This window comes from Sebastes umbrosus, chromosome 10 (assembly GCF_015220745.1).
Source record: "Sebastes umbrosus isolate fSebUmb1 chromosome 10, fSebUmb1.pri, whole genome shotgun sequence".
NCBI classification, from domain to species: Eukaryota; Metazoa; Chordata; class Actinopteri; order Perciformes; family Sebastidae; genus Sebastes; species Sebastes umbrosus.
Window position 1 is genome coordinate 24,998,918 of NC_051278.1, and position 17,184 is coordinate 25,016,101.

General features: G+C 44.5%; 1 protein-coding gene across 4 annotated transcripts in view; it reads right to left on the reverse strand.

Moving 5' to 3' along the window:
* Positions 1–17,184, reverse strand: part of zmiz1a (zinc finger, MIZ-type containing 1a) — a 125,646-nt gene that overhangs the window by 92,640 nt on the left and 15,822 nt on the right. For 3 of the 4 annotated variants that reach the window (XM_037782711.1, XM_037782708.1, XM_037782712.1), the window contains exon 2: positions 4,167–4,283. The exons of the other annotated variant lie outside the window; for it this stretch is intronic. The gene's annotated coding sequence lies outside the window, so the exon portion shown is untranslated. The remainder of the gene's footprint in view (positions 1–4,166; positions 4,284–17,184) is intronic. 4 annotated transcript variants of the gene reach the window in all.

Here is a 17,184-nt window from a genome sequence, read left to right on the forward strand (position 1 = left end):
GATGCTTCAAAACAGCAGTCCACAAACCAATGGGTGACGCCGTGGTGACTACGTCAACTTCTTATATACAGCCTATGGTAAAATGTAACCTTTTCTCTGCCTTTGTTCAATGTTCCAAACAAGTTTGGTTAGCCTGAGGGGTTGTTTACAACCTGTATGATCACCTGATCCCTCCTGTTTCCTGCCCCATCTGATTCTTTTTAGCAATGTCGCCTAGATCTCAGCAGTACAGAATTCGATCTCTACTATTATATAAGAGATGGACACACTGCACCCAAGTTGTATGTACAAAACCGGAATATGCCTTGACACAAAGAGAAAAAGCGAGAGAACAAAGTGAGGTTAACGCCCTGATGCGTCCTGATATATTTTGGTTGCACACTAAATCCATGTAGGTATATTCCTTATTAGGTTTAATGAGTCATAATTGTGTCAAGGAGAAAAAAAGTCTATTAAAAGGAAATCATTTTCAGACATTAATCTAAGTAATTGCATTAATTATGTCTAAACATGCCCAAGTAAAACTGTTACTCCGGTAATTATAGTGTACCAGGAATGCCATCTGACGCTGAGGAATGTGTTGCGAATATTCCGACTCCTCTTAACAACACAACTCTCAGCTGCATCAGAGAAGTAGAGATGGCCCTGAGGCGGTGTTAGACGTTGTTAAGGATAGCAAGTATCCTCACACAACCTGTTCTGCTCTGTCCCTGAGCTGGAAAAGAGAAGACAATGTTCTCTCTCATCCTCCCACTCTCACCACTTTATACCTCTGCTTGTTTGTGAGATGCCTCTTGCAGCACACGATCCAAAAAAAGGCCAGCTTGTGTATGCGAAAAATGGGCCGTTAAGACGATAACCACAATGAGTATCACCGGCGAGGATAAAAATACACACATTCCTGTCTTTTGAATATCATCACAGTCTCCTAAGCTGCGGCACCTCAAGACTCTCGTTCTCTACGGAGCGATACTCCTTAGAGAACGAGAGTCTTGAGTAGACTCATATTGTCTATCATTATATGTTCGTCTATGTCTCTCACCCGACATACAGTGTGACATCTATATACACAGAAAGACACAGGAGCTCATGCCCTTCTATCCATCACATGAACACGTTTACCTCAGAAAAACTTAAATCTTGAGAAGAAAAAAAGCTGGAAAGAGAGGAGGAACGAACAAAAATGGAGGGAAAGAAACAGTCAAGAATGAAAAAGAAGGCTGGGAATGGGATGCTAATTCCCTTGGAGTGAGCTAATCCCTAAGAGCGCTGACATCCTTCGCTTTATCTAGGAATGCCATGTGGCGAGAGGCACAGACAACACGCCAAAAGAGCCTCACACTCACACTCGTCCACTACGTCACTCGTTTTGAAAACGCTCTTTACATGAGCAAACGATACGCGCCGATACAACGTCAGTATCGAGTGATCGGCAAAATTCAAAATCGAATGATGAGAGAGTGGTTTACAAGCAACATATTATTATTCTCTTAACCTTCTCCTCAGCACCTGATTGCGTCTGGGCAGGGTTTAGGTCATTGGTTTCCCCGTTCACACTACAACACGCGGCTGGAAATTTATATTTATCTACTCTGGAGACCATTTTGGGTGTAAGAACTGCCAGCTGTATATACCCACATCGTAGTTTTTGATATGTAGTTTGGAGTCGGATTTCCCACATTGATAGCCCCACCACAGTACTAGACAGATGTATAATTGTACATGATCAGGTTGTATCGTGCTTAATATTGGCCGCAGCAACTGTCGTTTCTATTCTTTCATTTACTTTGTGATACAGAGCGACTGTTGGAAGGCTCTCATGACTGATTAGGAGACTATTCTGTGCAATCGCCGTTTTTATGTCACGTTTATTCTAAGGATGCACCGATCTGACTTTTCATTCCCGATACCGATAGCGATACCTGGGTTTTGGGTATCGGCTGATACCGAGTACCAATCTAATACCAGTGTTAAATTAATAAGCTGTATACCTCACTTTGTGAAAGTGATCAGGATCATTCTTCTATTTGTAAGGCAATATCAGGCTTGACTTAAACATTGCTTTCATAACTTGTAAAACTAAATGTAACAAATAAATATATAGATATACATTTAGTGAATTTCTATGTATTATTAAAATAATAAATTGTCGCAGCATCCCTAGTTTATTCGCTGTGATGTAGAGGAGTGATCGCAGTCAATAGAGGGCTTGCATTGGAGATGGCTTTGTTAGGCAGATTACTGAGCTTTTACTGAACTTTCACTCTCAGCAATTTCTGCCAGCATTGAAAACTTGTAGGAGAAAAACACACACACTAGCAGCCCAAGCTGACATTCCCCAAAGTGTACATTTTTGAGGAGGTGCACGTCAACTACAGCGTAGCTACAAACAGCTATGTACGTAGGCTCCGCAACTAAACCGTGACCCTTTAATGCAGAACTGAACATTTCACCTTCAGTGTGGACACAACATACTGAAGGAATCCACCCAACTGGTACACACACTCACACACAAACACACACATACACTTCCTCTCTCCTCAATCTCAACCCCGTCGCCTCACAAACAGCCACAGTGTTCAGTGTCAACAGTGGTCACACTATGTGGCGCTAACATTAAAAATGCATCCAATTAAAGCTGCAGGGGGAAAATACTCCTCTGTAAACTGCAACAGTCTGTAACATGTTTGCAGCGATGATAGGCTTTCTAAACACATTAAGCCAGAGGAGCTCTGTACATTACTCATCCTGGCGGGCTGTCTGGCCAAATTCTCCCTCAATTGCACAGTTGTTTGATCAACTGTTGGTGCGCTGTGCATGTGTTAATGCGAGAGAAGGAGAAAAAGAGAACAGATACGAGTTAGTTGGATGCCGGGCGAGCTGAAATGCAGTACCACAGCGGCAAAACTTGTCTTCCTATACTTTCATGTGTGCTGTCAACATTCTGCAGCTCTGTGCTGTCGGCTGGCAACGTCGCTCTTTCTTTTTCGCTGTGCGCTACTTGTCACTCTGCCGATGGTTCGGCGCACGTGTATTTGGGAGCGTATGTGTGTTAAACCTGTCGCTTTTCTGTGCTCTGACGTCCGTGTGCTTATCGCTTTGGCTGATCCCTGCTAGTCGCGCATGTGCGTGTGTACAGTATCTGTCTGTCATATACGTGCACATGTGTGTTTGTGTGTGCGAGGCAGATGTTCCCCGGGCGGTGCCATTGCTCAGGGTTCACACACACACACACACCGCACTATGGAAGATTAACAAGCACTTTATTTATTTATTTATTTATTTATTTATTTGCTTCCTGGATCTGCCCCCACCCACCCTACAAAAACCCCCACCCGCAATCCTCCTTAATCCCTGGTAGCAAAGAATACAGGAGGAGAGAGTAAAACTGGAGCTAGGTGGCAGGAGTTTTGCTCCACTATGGAACTACTTTAAAAATGAAAATCTGGTTTAGGGCCATGAGAAAAATTTGAAGTGAACATGCACTTGACGTTTAAATTTGAACTCCTCAAAGTATCACATTTCGCTGGGATAGTGCAGTGCTGATAATATTCAATTCAATATCAAATTACTATTATAATAGGCCACTTAAATAGCTACAAAGAACCAACTAAAAGCCAGAAAAGATTTAGATAATTTAAGCTTGAGATTGGAGTTAGAAAAGTTTGAGTTGACAGTCATAGTCTAGAAATGTGCTAAATCTACATTTGAATTCGCTTTTTGTCACTAGAAACTGGCGTTAACACATGAATCATTTTCCTTATTCCCCAGTCCTGTGTCTGCCCACTGTGAAAAAGAGAAAAATGTAAGTTTTTTGGAAACAAATGGTTCTTGAATCATAGCACCATGGTTTTGTGCTATTCTCCAAGTATTGACACTGGCCACAGGCTTCTCGGCGGGGACTGGCTGGGTTTTTTAGGCCGAGCCAAACGAGATCCTGCACAGCTCCTCATAAACAGCAGCTGCAGACTGCTCGGTTCCCAGTTCCTCCCCGGCCGCCAGCCCAGGAGGGTCCAATCAAAACCAGCCACATTACTCCCTCACTTCGCCATTGCGTGCCAAGTCTGCTCCGTGTCGGATAAAAAAAAAAAAAAAAAAAAAGCCAGGACTAAACCGAAGAGCGTGCAGAATCGCCGAGCTGTGGATTAAAAGAAAAATCTGTTTACCTGCGCGAACTCTGACCTCGGTGGTACTGCCGCTGTGGTTGGCCGCCCCCTCCCCCACCCTGCCCTTCATGTATTCCTCACGCACGGTCCTTCACTGACCCCTCCTTAAGCGGTGATCTGAGGGGAAGACAGAAGAAAAGGCTGTTAAATTTCTTTTAATGGAATGCCAGGGAGAAGCTGGTTCAGACGGAGGACAAATGTATCACAGAGAAATACACCCTGGTGTTGAAAAATGTATGCAGGAAGCCATGAGGGAGTTTGCTATACTGCCCCATTTACTCTACCTCCTAACCCTGCCGGAGAGCCAATGAACCAATGAACAACTGCACCACCTATCACAGTGCCGTGCCTGTATACTGCAGCAGTCCTGTATATCCCCCCCACCCCCCTATGCGACCCCACCCCCCACTGCACAGGAACAATGTCCTTCCTAAAGGTTATCAGCAGCCTGGCGCTTGGTCAGCCCTCATCCTGAGTCCATTACACACACAGTGGCTAGATTCACTGCCTTAATACACCTCTCTTAGTCTCTCCTCACTGCTTCGCTGCACCCTTTACAGGCTGATACAAATCCAGCATACGCCCAGAACACACATACACAGGTTTTGGGATTAGCCTACTAGCACATTGCCATTCTGTCTCTAGACATCTGCCATGCACTTCAATTCAATAGGTGTTAAGTTTCATTAGGAAAACTGTGATGAAATACCACATTAGCCTGCATATTACGTAACCTCGATTTTAAAACTAGTAAAACCCCTGTCCTTTCTCTCTCCCTTCCCTTTGCAAGACTTTTTTTTTTAGCTATTCTAGTGCCATTAGTGGTCAAAAATTACATTCGTTCCATACCTATAAAATGACCAAATACCTATAAAACTAACAGCATTTCCACCGAGCTCAGCTGTACTTTGTGTTCGGTGCTAACAAGCAAACACATATTTCTAAACAGGCTTAACTGAGATGGTGAACCAGGTCAATATACTGGATCAGTATGTTAGCATTGTCCCTGTGAGGTCAGCCTGCTGATGTTAGTATTTAGCTCAAAGCCCTCACACAGCCTCTAGTGTGGATGCAGACTCTATTCCCTGTCTTGTTTTAGGATAAGAAACATTTAAAATTTCACATTCAACATACTTGAAGTGTATTGTCACATTTAGAATATATGAAAATACATTTAAAATGTGTTATATAGTAATAAATGGGTCAAATAACTACATGTAGGGGTCACTTTAGAGGAGGAACATATTTAGCAGCTAAAGAGCCAGATATTCTTCTCAGAAGTTGGTGGAGACCAAAAACAGAGATAAAAGAGAGAGTATAGTGAATATAGGACGTATACGTTCACCACAACAACTTTATAGAGTGAAAAATGAAGAAACACAATGATTTTTCTGTGACCGTTAGCGGACGTTAGCCTTTTTTTTAACTCTCCTTTTGGGCTCGTCATCTCCTTTTCTGACCCATCTACTGTTGCAATCAAGAATTTCCTTCCTTATGAATTTATTTTCCTCTTTCCCTACTTCCTCTTTTTACTATGTGGCTAACTAACTCTAACAGAAACACTGTAAACTGACCGGTACAAAGTCGCTTACCTAGCAACACTAAGGCTACAAACAACCCATAATACGACACTCTCTTTGCAACAGGCACATTCACACTAATATGAAAGACACCAGCATTTGCACTATTTTCAGATAAAAAAGTCATATTGATGTATACAAAAATAAAAACAATCTATTATCAAATATCTACTGTGAACTATCATTTAAGAACTTTCATTTCAGATGAAATGAATATCTGTAATTTCTTTACATTACTCCTGACAGGAAAAACATGAGATGAAAATGCAAACGACAGAAAGAGTGACTAACAAGTTCATTTATTTCAGTCTTTATCTTAACGTCTTCTGGCAGAGACAGTGCCCCTAGGAAGACACACCACTCTCTTTTCTCTTCCATTGTTTCAGCACTTACAATCTCTACCACTGGTACAAACGAGCTTCCTCTGCTTCAGGCTGCCCTCGTGGCCATTTTCCAAGAGGTACAGCAGTTCTTGGCACTTCTAATCAGATTCGAAGAACTTTTGGCCAGTGGGACACAGTTACATTTACATAACAATACGGGGGAGTAGAAGAGATTTTACGCTGGTAATACTGGAAGGAACTACAACAACAAGTTAATTGTTTCCATGTCTGTCTACACCTTGGGTGCAGTTTATCTTTTGAAAACTGACATGTTTGATCAAAATCAAGATAATAATACGTCACTCTAAGTGGATTTCCACATGGCAGGAGTTTACTGAAGTTACGATGAAATTAAAGTGTTGACACTTAATGATTAAAATGAAAAAAGAAACATGGACTAAAATATGAAAGTTGCCAAAAAAGTGCCGAAAATGATTATACTCAAGACTAAATCTAAAACATCTCCTATTGATTTTAAGAACAATACATGGATGGTTTAAACAGGAGGGGCATACGGATGGAACGGGGCCCCCCATACATCTTAACACCTGCTCGTTCATTCAATCCACGAGAAGAGAGGAGCATACTGAAGAACATACTGTGGGAAGAGGGGGTTGATTTTGGACTGGGGCCAAAAAGAAGAGGACAGGGCGGAGGAGAAACCCATAAATACGCAGGGAGGCGAGCAGGTGTCGCAGACAAATGTGATTTACAGGGTCTACGTCCCGTACAGCGCTGACAGGTAAGCCTATTAGGTTGATATTACCCAGCTATAACACGCACCGATGGACCCTCTTAAAAACGTCTGTGCAGCGAGTGTGTAAAGGTTATGGGTTTAAGAGAAAGATTATAATATCACATTGTTAAGTTGGCCATACATTAAGTTCTGAAGATGAATTTATTATATTAAAGCTGATTTTCATGATTTTATTCGTTCTATTACATCTTTTTCTCATCATTTAGTAACCAGAGAGGGATGTTTAGCTGCCTTAAGGTCAGTAAAAACAACAGTTTTATTACAGCAGAGGACTGGCTTCTAAAGTTTAAGAGCAAAACTGGGCAAATAGGTTTTCTCATACTCTGAAATGACATCGGGCACTAAAGCCAAAGAGTGCAAGAGAGAGAGAGAGAGAGAGAGCTAAATACTGAGATGGCAGTGCATTTCTGCACATCGGAAACTGCCGGGGAGCAATCACCGAAGAATGCAAACGTTTACGGGAAACTAAATGCACTAGAACATCGAGCGGAGATCTGCAATCGGGTTCCGCTTGTAATACGGCACGAGAGACACGAGACTACACGAAAATTGCTACCACTTGAGCGGCACACTACAGATGGTGTTGAGAGCAACACAGCACAAAGCAATGTGTTCCTTAATAATGTGGTGAATATTGCAGTGAAAGGCTGAGTGCTTCGTACGAGCTTCTGCAGACTCCAGACTTTTTTTTTTTTTTTTTTTCTCCTCCTGTCAGAAGTGTGAACTCTTTCATCCCGGATATAAGAGGCTGCGGTAAAATCCTCAAAGAAACTAATCGTGTTAAATGAGGTTTGTGTCTGTATCCATGACTTCTGAGTGTGTGTGTGTGTGTGTGTGTGTGTGTGTGAGGGGGTTGCGGGGGGTTATAGGTGCCTCTTAGAGACTACAAACTCCTGTCACCATTGAATCTAAACTCTGTGTCAACTCTCCACTCGAGCCACACGTCTCCTGTGTGTCATAATCGTGCTTGGTATTACTCTCTTAACACTTCAATCCTGGTAATCGTATCTGATGATGTGGCTGTTCATTGACTGAGATAAACCAATTTTCTGCGCAAAGCCTTTAAAGTGATTCAAATGCTGGGAGATGACAAAGCCCAAGTTTCCCTGTTAAAAGCCCTTAACACCACGACGTTTACTTTAGCTTCCTGGGGGGAATCCTAGTCTCGAGCGGCTGCTCAACTCATACAGACAAGACACTCACTCACACATACACACACACCTTATCATCCAAGGCTGAGGAAGCAGAGGAGCTATAAAAGCCAACCTCATCTCCTTAAAACAGGCAGGGCTGTCCCTGGGCGTCTTAACACAACTCATCAACTGTTAAACCAGAGAGAGAGGCAGAGCAGTAAAAATCAATGCCCCCCAACATGGCAAACAGCAGTCAATGATGTTAGGTGGAAGAGGGAGAAGTGCGAGAATTTGCAGCAGCGTCTGGAGAGGGAAGGAGAAAGCGAGCAGGAGGGAGGGAAGGAAGGGAGAAAGACCATGTTAAGCTAAAAGCGGTAAGCTAATATATGTAATTGATTACCTCTATGCAAATAGAAGAACTCTAAAGACCAGAGAATGCAATTTAAAGCAGCAGAGTCTCTGAAATCGATTGGCGCTGTGAGTGAGAGAAGCCATTTCCCTCTAGCCAAGATAAAACACTTTACTATGAGCTGTCAGATACTTATCAGGAGGAAATTAGCAGAGGAATACCATTTTCCCAAAACAAACAGGTCAAGTGTTTCTCCTCCTCGAGTGGTCTCCCCTCCTCTCCTTCACTCTCTCCCGCTCTGATATCATCATCTGTTATTTCCTCCCGTTTAAATGCCAACAGCGAAGGAGGCCGCATTTCATTCAAACAGATCATTTGTAATAAAAAACCCACACAGGCTGGCCCCGGTGCGCCGGCAGGAGCAGGTTGTTGTTTGAAACAGAGAAGACGGGGTCTCCGGTTCGCCTCGGCTCCCGGGAGCAACCCCAGAGGCCTGCCAGCGCCCGCACGTACACTCTGACGCAAGTCCGTCCCGGATCTCCGAGCCAGATCTCACCAAAACAATATTTGCGTTTTTTGGCCTGCAGTGTGTGTTCCTGGCTGAAAAGAGGAAAAAAAAAAAAAGAGAAAGAAAACACTCGTAGAACAGAGCACAAAGAGATGTCGAAGCAGGCAGCAGCCCACACAAGACAGCCCTGTCGGAGAGAGAAGAGGGCGGCTCGGCGTCAACATCAACACCGGTTCTGCAGTCATCGCTCAGCAGGTAATTATGATAACAACGTGTTCCCTAGGCAGCTTCTCTCTGATTTAGTTTCCAAGCACTTACCCTTCCTAAAATCTCCTCCCGATAACATCTGATACGATTACAAAGTCAAGATCCTTTTCAAGGAGCGCCCACTTACGTGCCTCTAATTTGCTGTATAGTAACTCTCCCTCTTGTGACTGCTCAGTGATGCTTCTCATCTTATTGTGTGTGCTTAGTTATGATGTTGCGGCGTTCGCATTTTCATAACATTTGGGGGAAAATGTCATGACATAACTGAACCTCACCTACCAGCACCATCTGTTATTGAGCGCTCCGCTGCCTGCTATTACCTCCAATTGTAAACACAGCCGTGCCACATGGGGAAATACATCATTTCATTGTGTCTGTTATCATCCAGTTTGAACAGTGGGAGTTTGGCCCTGAATGGAGTCGGCGGAGTTGACCCTGTGATTACCTCTGCGATGAGGCATTTTCCTTGGCTGTCATCACGGCCGACCCTTTAAAGAGCCAGCGCTGCTCAACAACCTTAACGGCAACAGGGCTAGGCTGTTGACATACTGAAGACATTTAAGATAATCCCGGAGATGTCTCTGTGTTTTCCAAGATTACATCTTCAAAGGGGAAACGCGGCCGGCAGCCTCTACTTGAAAGGGAGAGAGCGATGCGGAGGGCTCTTGTTCTGAAGGAGGGGGTGGAATAGCTCAAGAATGCAATCATGGTTTTGGAGTGGAAGAAGGCCTGTCCTGGCTAGCTAAGCTGGCGGGTGGTGGAGAGGAATCAGACCCGAGAGAGAAAACACACCTGTTGGACGGGACAAAAACAGAGGGAGGTAAAGAAAGGACTCTCACCTGTGCGACCCGACAAAGGCTGTAAATCACACAGTTCATCTCTGGCCCAGCCCTGCCTTTTATAATGTTGGATATGCTGTCACGTTGAGGTTTAATGGTCGGGTTTAGAGGGTAAAATACACACAACACAGTTCAAAGAATTAGCTGAGTGATATTAGCCTACAATATCATGACTTTGTTGATATATAATTTTCTTCAGTGTTTTCTATGGATGTCTTGTGCTTTAACCCACACTGACACCAACACACTTCTGTTTCATTCACGCAGAGCTAGCTTCACAACAGATCACTTCCAAAATGCTTTAAAATGTTTAATTAAAAACATCATGACCTTGTGTTTTAGTGTGGGGGAGCAAATCTGTGTTTTCTGAAAACTTTTTATCACATGGATAGAAAAGTGGCAGGGCTTTCATAATGCTTTCAAAACAAGACTCAGTCAAAACCGAGTATACGGCTGGACCGTGTACGGTCAGTCTGTGAATTTGGGACTAAATTGTTACACAAATAATCAGTGGTCATGTTGTTGTATGTTGTATGTTAAATACAGCGGTACATGTCCACCAGGTCCGGCGAGGACGCTAGGGGATGCACTGCTCCACTCAACTGGCTGTTCAAGCGGTGACGTACCCTATCATGAAATGCATGTGATTGGTCCCTGGTTTTCTGCTCGCCATTTCAAACAGGAAACAACATGGCGGCCTGTTTGTAAACTTATTCCGTCTAAACAATCCACCAAAATCTACTTCTAAAAAACATTTGAAGGAAGAAATAGGCGATGCCAATGCTGAATCTCATTTCATTTTAGAACTAGATCGCCTAGTTTCACATCTTGGTTCAAGTTTCGTGAGCCGGACGCGTCGTGCTGGACGGGCTTATTTGCATTGTGGACTGTTTCCCGCCTTTTTATTTTGAAAGAGCAACGGCCAGTGAGGAAACTCCAACACTCGGCCGACCGATCGTGTAACTTCATCACTCACTCAGTCAGTCACTCAGGGACTTTTGTCACAGTTAGGGCTGACTCTCTGCGGTCCAGCCAAAAATGGCACATATGGTTGTGTCTTATATTGCTTTCAGGACTCTTTTGATGCTTATTTTATGTTTAATATAGCCAATCACAAAAGGTATATTATATAACAGGTATATTTAATTGACATTGATTCTGAATTTTTTTTAAGTATCTCTTGCAGGCCTTCCAACTTTGTGAAAGTCCAATACTAAATCACTTGAGTACTCCTTTAAGTATTTCAGAAAACAATCTGAAATGTATGCTAGTATGTGCTGGCGTGGACAGAAAGCTTTTGAGACAGATCGTCAGGCCTATCTACATCAGTGTGGGCTAAAGTGATCTTTCGGATCAAAATGTGACAAACAAAGTGTGGTGTTTGCCAAGTAAAGAAAAGTTTGAGTTCCCTGAGGGAGGATCTGTCCTCTGCATGTGACCCATCCTGACTATTTAGGACTTATCAGCTTCCTGTACTGTGGGTGCTGTAACTCCAGTGATCATGGCTTAACTCTCCTGCGTAGCCTCCAGGCAGTTCTCTCCCACAGTGATGCGCTTGCTTTACATACTGCATCATCACAAAGCATTTTTAGATACTTTGCATGACATCTGTGAGCTGCAGCCTGCGCGGCTACTTTACATCTCCCGGCACAATACGAGCATTAGAGATGCAAAATGAAATGTGTCACACACCGATTGCTTAGGAAGTATTGAATGAAAGCAAGAAATTATGACTCATATCTGCAACAAATGTCAGCAGTGACGTCCTCGGTGGCTGTGAGCGTCTCTTAATGACTCACGGAAGTGTTCGCTAACGTGGCTCTGACGGACATAGAAATCACTCAGTGGCATATCTTTCCAGCCGCTGACCGGGACTGTGAGAACAGTGGGACTAATTACATGGCGGGAGTATTTTGACACGGGGGAGAACTGTGAAGAACACAGAAGTAATAATAGCATGTTCTACTACAGCAAGCAGCAGGGGCAAAAAAACTGAGTGCTTTCTTTCTGCTCAGTCCTCCATCTCAGCTGGCTCGGTGACATCATCAGTGAGTCAGCGACCGGGGCCCGGAGCTGGGATCAAAAAGCACAGAGTGAAGTCTGTCTATTATCAGCTGCACATACTGTACGCCATGAGAAGGCACAAACACCCAGACAAACCGGCACAAGTCACACAACCACCAGGAGGCTATTTTGAGCGGCGGAAGAAAAACAAATATGTCATCAGCGGGGAGGCTGGGACTGTGTAGACGAATCAGTTGAATCATAATTGAGTCTCACAGAAAGGAACTTATTTTAGAACGAGCTCCAGTAAACAGCAACGTAAGTGTAGGCAGACAAAGCAGCATTAGGTACAGCGTGGTTCCTCTGAGCGAGCTCTGCGGTGGGCCCCTCCTCCGTCCCTCCAGCCTCACTGGCCACGGTTGAAAAATTAATGCAGCAAACTGACAACACTTAGGGCCTCCCTCTCTCTCTCTCTCTGTCTCTCTCTCTCTCTTCCCTCCCCATGTACCAAACAGGATCAATTACCAAAGCAGGGCTCCACTCAGTAGCGCTAAAGAAACAAGAGGCACTCTCCATCACAGCTGTGTGTGTGCATGTGCAAGAGTGTGCAGGCAGGCTTATGATGAGCAGAAAGAGGAGGAGGAGGTGGTAATAGTCTGTTTGCTTCTCTCTAATGACAGCGGCAGAGTGGATTAGTGAGCCTCCTCCTAACCCATCAGCATCACTCCTCCCAGTAAGTGACAGAGCATGTAAATAACCAGTTGTGGCCACTAGCAGGGGGGGAAAAGAAAAAGGAGGGAGGCTAATAAACCGGGGAAGGTCTAAATGTGTGTGAGCGTTTCGTCCGCGTGCCTTCATTTGTATGCAGGCGGAGATTTCGAGGAGTTCCATTTCTACAACATCAGCCAAGTTATTCAAATGCAGCACATCTGACTGGAGAGGATAACATAAAGAAAGGCATCAGCAGAAATGGCAGCAGGCAGTAATCCCCCGGCCAGGCCACTTGTGTTTGTCGCGCAGGCAGGCAGCCGCTGTCAGCGGCGGCAGCGCCCATACAGGCCTTATCAGTGGCAGCCATAGGCCTCTTCTAATAACCCTGCTGATGCTCTGCGGTGCGAGGACGGACAGGGAGACGGACAAACAGACAGACAGGTTTCACTTCCCACTTAAAGAAAGAGCCTGAGCGCCAGGTATCAGCCTGTCGCTGTGTATGTGTGTGTGTGTGTGTGACTCATTTTGTAGCGTGTAATGCTCTTCTGACAGCTTCATACACGCTGTCACTTTCATCTAAATGCACTCCAGTGTTGACCGCCCTGTCTATTAACCCCCCCCCCCTCCTCCACACACACACATACACATTTTGCATTTATGACAGCGTTGTCTAAACTCGGGCAAGCTGGCGCTGCAGCCCCAGTAGGAGCGTATCTGACTCCAGCATCATTATCACCATTCAGAAAGGTCAAGCGCAGTGCTTCCAGCCTCTTCTTTGTGATTTATGCCTTTGTGCTATTACCTCTGTTCACATTAATCTCCATCTGTAAATCTAATCACACCGCCTCACCATCGCGGCTCCCCGGTGCTCTCAGGACAGAAGCCGTGGCCGACGGGAAACAGCTTATGTAAATACGCGGCTGTTGACACAAGACGGGCAGCACTCGGTCGCCCCGCTGCCGTGACGCGACGCGTCGATCAGGGCGCAGATAAGAGCAGCCGTCACTTTATTGTCGTTTCTTTTCATTTACTGTCACCGTTCATCTCCGTCTTTACATCCTGATATACGTTTCATATCTCCGGGAGTGTTTTTTCTCAGCTCATCTTAAGAGACTGAGGTTGTTGTTACTGAAAGGAATGAAAAAAATGCAGACACAGTGCTGCGGGACTCAATTTGTAGTCAATGAATAACTCAAATATTGACACCGGTATATGAGGGTGTCACTCAGATGACGCCAAAGAAAAGAACAGCTCCCAGGCGCTCACGTGAGCCAATAATCATTACCCTCAGAAAGGCTCCACAACCGATTGAAGCGTCGTGAAAACATCTACTCTCGCGTGCCTCGAAGCGGCCTTGGAGCACTTCGAGCGGAGTGGCCGGACGCCACACGCAGCATGAAGACCTAATAAGGTCTCCTGCGTGAAACTACAGCTGCGCTGTACGAGAGAATTCCCTCCGCAAGGGCTGATGGGAACCTCGGTGATGACACATAGAGAGAGAGAAGCCCGCCGGCCTGTCAGCTCGTCTCGCGATGCAGCTCAAGTCAGCACTCAGCTCAGGAGAACTTCTACTGCTGCTGCACTGACACGCACTCGTACACTGGCTGACACGAATCTCCAGCATCACTTCAAACATCCACTCAGTCCCTCAACATCATACTCGACATGTGGCGTGTGTGAGAGAGATTCTCAGCATAAAGAGACGGGATGAATCATTCCAGCTATTAAATTAGATATTGTGTGGCACACAACCATCTCAAGATAAATGTAGGAGAGCAGCAACGTTTTAGCAGCTGCACCGGAAGATGAACTGTTAAAAGGTCATAATAAACCTGCAGTAGGCAGAATGGTTTTGGCATCATTGGGCAAAATTTCCAAAATAATCTTTCAGCATATTGGAATTCAAGTGTTCTGAGAGAAAACTAGACATTTGCACCTCCGCATGGCTCTGTTTTCAGACAAGAGACTTTGGCCAATCACAGGTCATTTCAGAAACAAGAGCGTTCCTATTGGCTGTTCATTCAATGGAGGCAGCTGTCAATCACTCGCAAACTCCGATCAAACTAGGCAGCGCTGATCAAATATTAATGAATATTCTGTTACTGTAATGTCCATTTCTCGCATAAAATGTTTTCAGAAACATCTTGTAGTGTACTGTTTAGCTGTAAAATTAGAAAGTTTGCTCCGGCTGGTGGGCGGTGCTTGGTATTTCCTCAACTGATCTCAACATGGCTGCCGGGTCACAAACTTTCTCATTTTACAGCTAAACAGTACACTACAAGATGATTCTGAAAACATTTAAGGCGAGAAATAGGCATTACAGTAACAGAATATTGATTCATATTTGATCAGCGCTGCCTAGTTTGATCGTTTGATCGGAGTTTGTGAATGATTGACAGCTGCTCAGAGACGGCAGGCTCCAGGTCGGCTCTGATTGGTTGTTTTCCTCCAGTCTGTGAAATCCTGTAGATGCCATTAGGAGCACCGGAGGACACAGAGACACATGATTTTTTTTCAGATTACCTGTCTCATGCACTACTGTCAGGATAAATTTACTGTTTCATAAAAATAACTTTTTTTAATCATATTTGCTCATATTCTACCAACTTCTGCTTGAAGTTTATTTGGCACAACAACATACATCAATTTCCTGTGTTGTTTCAAAATGTCTATCCAGCCTAATATCTAAACTCAGCCAAGCTATTTCCGTTCTAGACATATTTTCATTCGATTAATAAAACATAAACCTATGATAATATCAATGGGAATTTTATAAATTATGTCTTAGAAGTCTTGAAACGCTTCCCTTTGATGAGAACAGATAACAAAACAACAAGCTGATGCTAATTGTTGCAATCTGTTGCAAGGCATCGCCTTTTAAAATGCACAACGTACAAGCCCCGGATGAGTGGAGAGCTTTAAGGAATCAATACAAAGCAGCCCTAATTCCTTTGACAGATATTATCAACTCAAGATTTCAAGATGGTGACTGATATTTTATGTGCCACCAAAATGCAAGGAAGAGAGCCTTTAATAATTGATGGTGCTGGAGCAGGGAGATTTTTAACCGCTCTCCTCCTGTTATCAATCATTAATGGAGTTTCCATCAAAAACACTTCAACCCCTCAAGTATCAAATCTCTCTTGAAGGTGGAGGGCCCACATTCAAACATCCCACTTAATCAAAGGGCACACAATGTGCTCTCCCCTTGTCTCATTTTCGCTTTGGCGCAAATTAGGATAATAACGGCACAAATTGCAAAATTGTTCACGGCGTAAGTGTAAAAGTAGGCATTTTAGCTGAGGTCTTCTTGTGAGTGATGAGGGTTAATGGGAAAATTCTAAATGTTTAAATCACAGGGGAGGAGGAGGGGGGAAACAGCCTGCCAACCGGCGTCTTTATTTTCTGTCTCTCTTTGCCGTATATGTGCAGAGCTGTTTAAAGCTCCATCTACCCATCTGGCTCGCTCTGCTCTGTAAAGCTGCAAGGCCCGCCCGGTCAAAGTCACACAGGACAGGACGCGATGTGCATCAGCGACACTCACAAAGAGCTTTTACACTGATGTTACCCTTTAAAAAAAAAAAAAAAACAACCACAAGGTTACACACAGTGCTGCATGTGCACGTAAAGCTGCACACACACACACACACACACACACACACCAGTCAGCTAGAGTTTACTGCTTTGGACTGACTTTAAGGGATCAGCCAAGATCCTCCTATCTCAAAGTCCACCACCCAGCTGGGGTTGCATTACATCTCCTCCGCCACATACACACACACAACACTACATGAGCGCGGCAGCTAAGTGATAGCACAAATGATAGAGTATTCCTAATTACCCATCAAGATGGTTTTGACAGTGTTCTGTGTGCCAGTGATCAGTGTCATGGCGCGGTGCCAGCAGCGACTCGGTCCTGTTTGATTTGTAGTTGCAGCTGAGTAGCGGGCGGTACACCGGGAGAGCTGCAGTGGCACTCTTTCACTTTCTCTCCCTCCCCTTCCTCCTTCTGCCACCCCCCCTTTCTCTCACTACCCCCCCTCCATACACACACACATACACACTGTCCTGTTTCACTGGCCCGACCTTGCCTGTCATCAGTATAAAACACCTTTTCCAGGCTGCTGCATAATAGGCGCACAGAGAGGACACGAAGAGGATTCTTCTAGTTTGAAGAGTTCAGGTGCAAAAGTGAGCAGGATGCGTCTTTAGGGCACGAGGCTCTGCTTTCATTTAAACATGGACAGAGGCATGCATGCATATTGCTGGAACGATCAGTTGATAAATGGATTAATGGACTGACAGAAATGTTTTTGGCACTGACTTTAATTATCAAGTCATTAACAAGCAACACACTCTGTGAGGCTGTACAGCCATAGACTGCATACTGTGCACGTAGTCAATGTGAGGTCATCCGTCGGTTTGTGGACTGCCGTTTTGAAGCGTCGAGTTCGGCATTTTGGCCGTTGCTATCTTGTTTTTTGCGA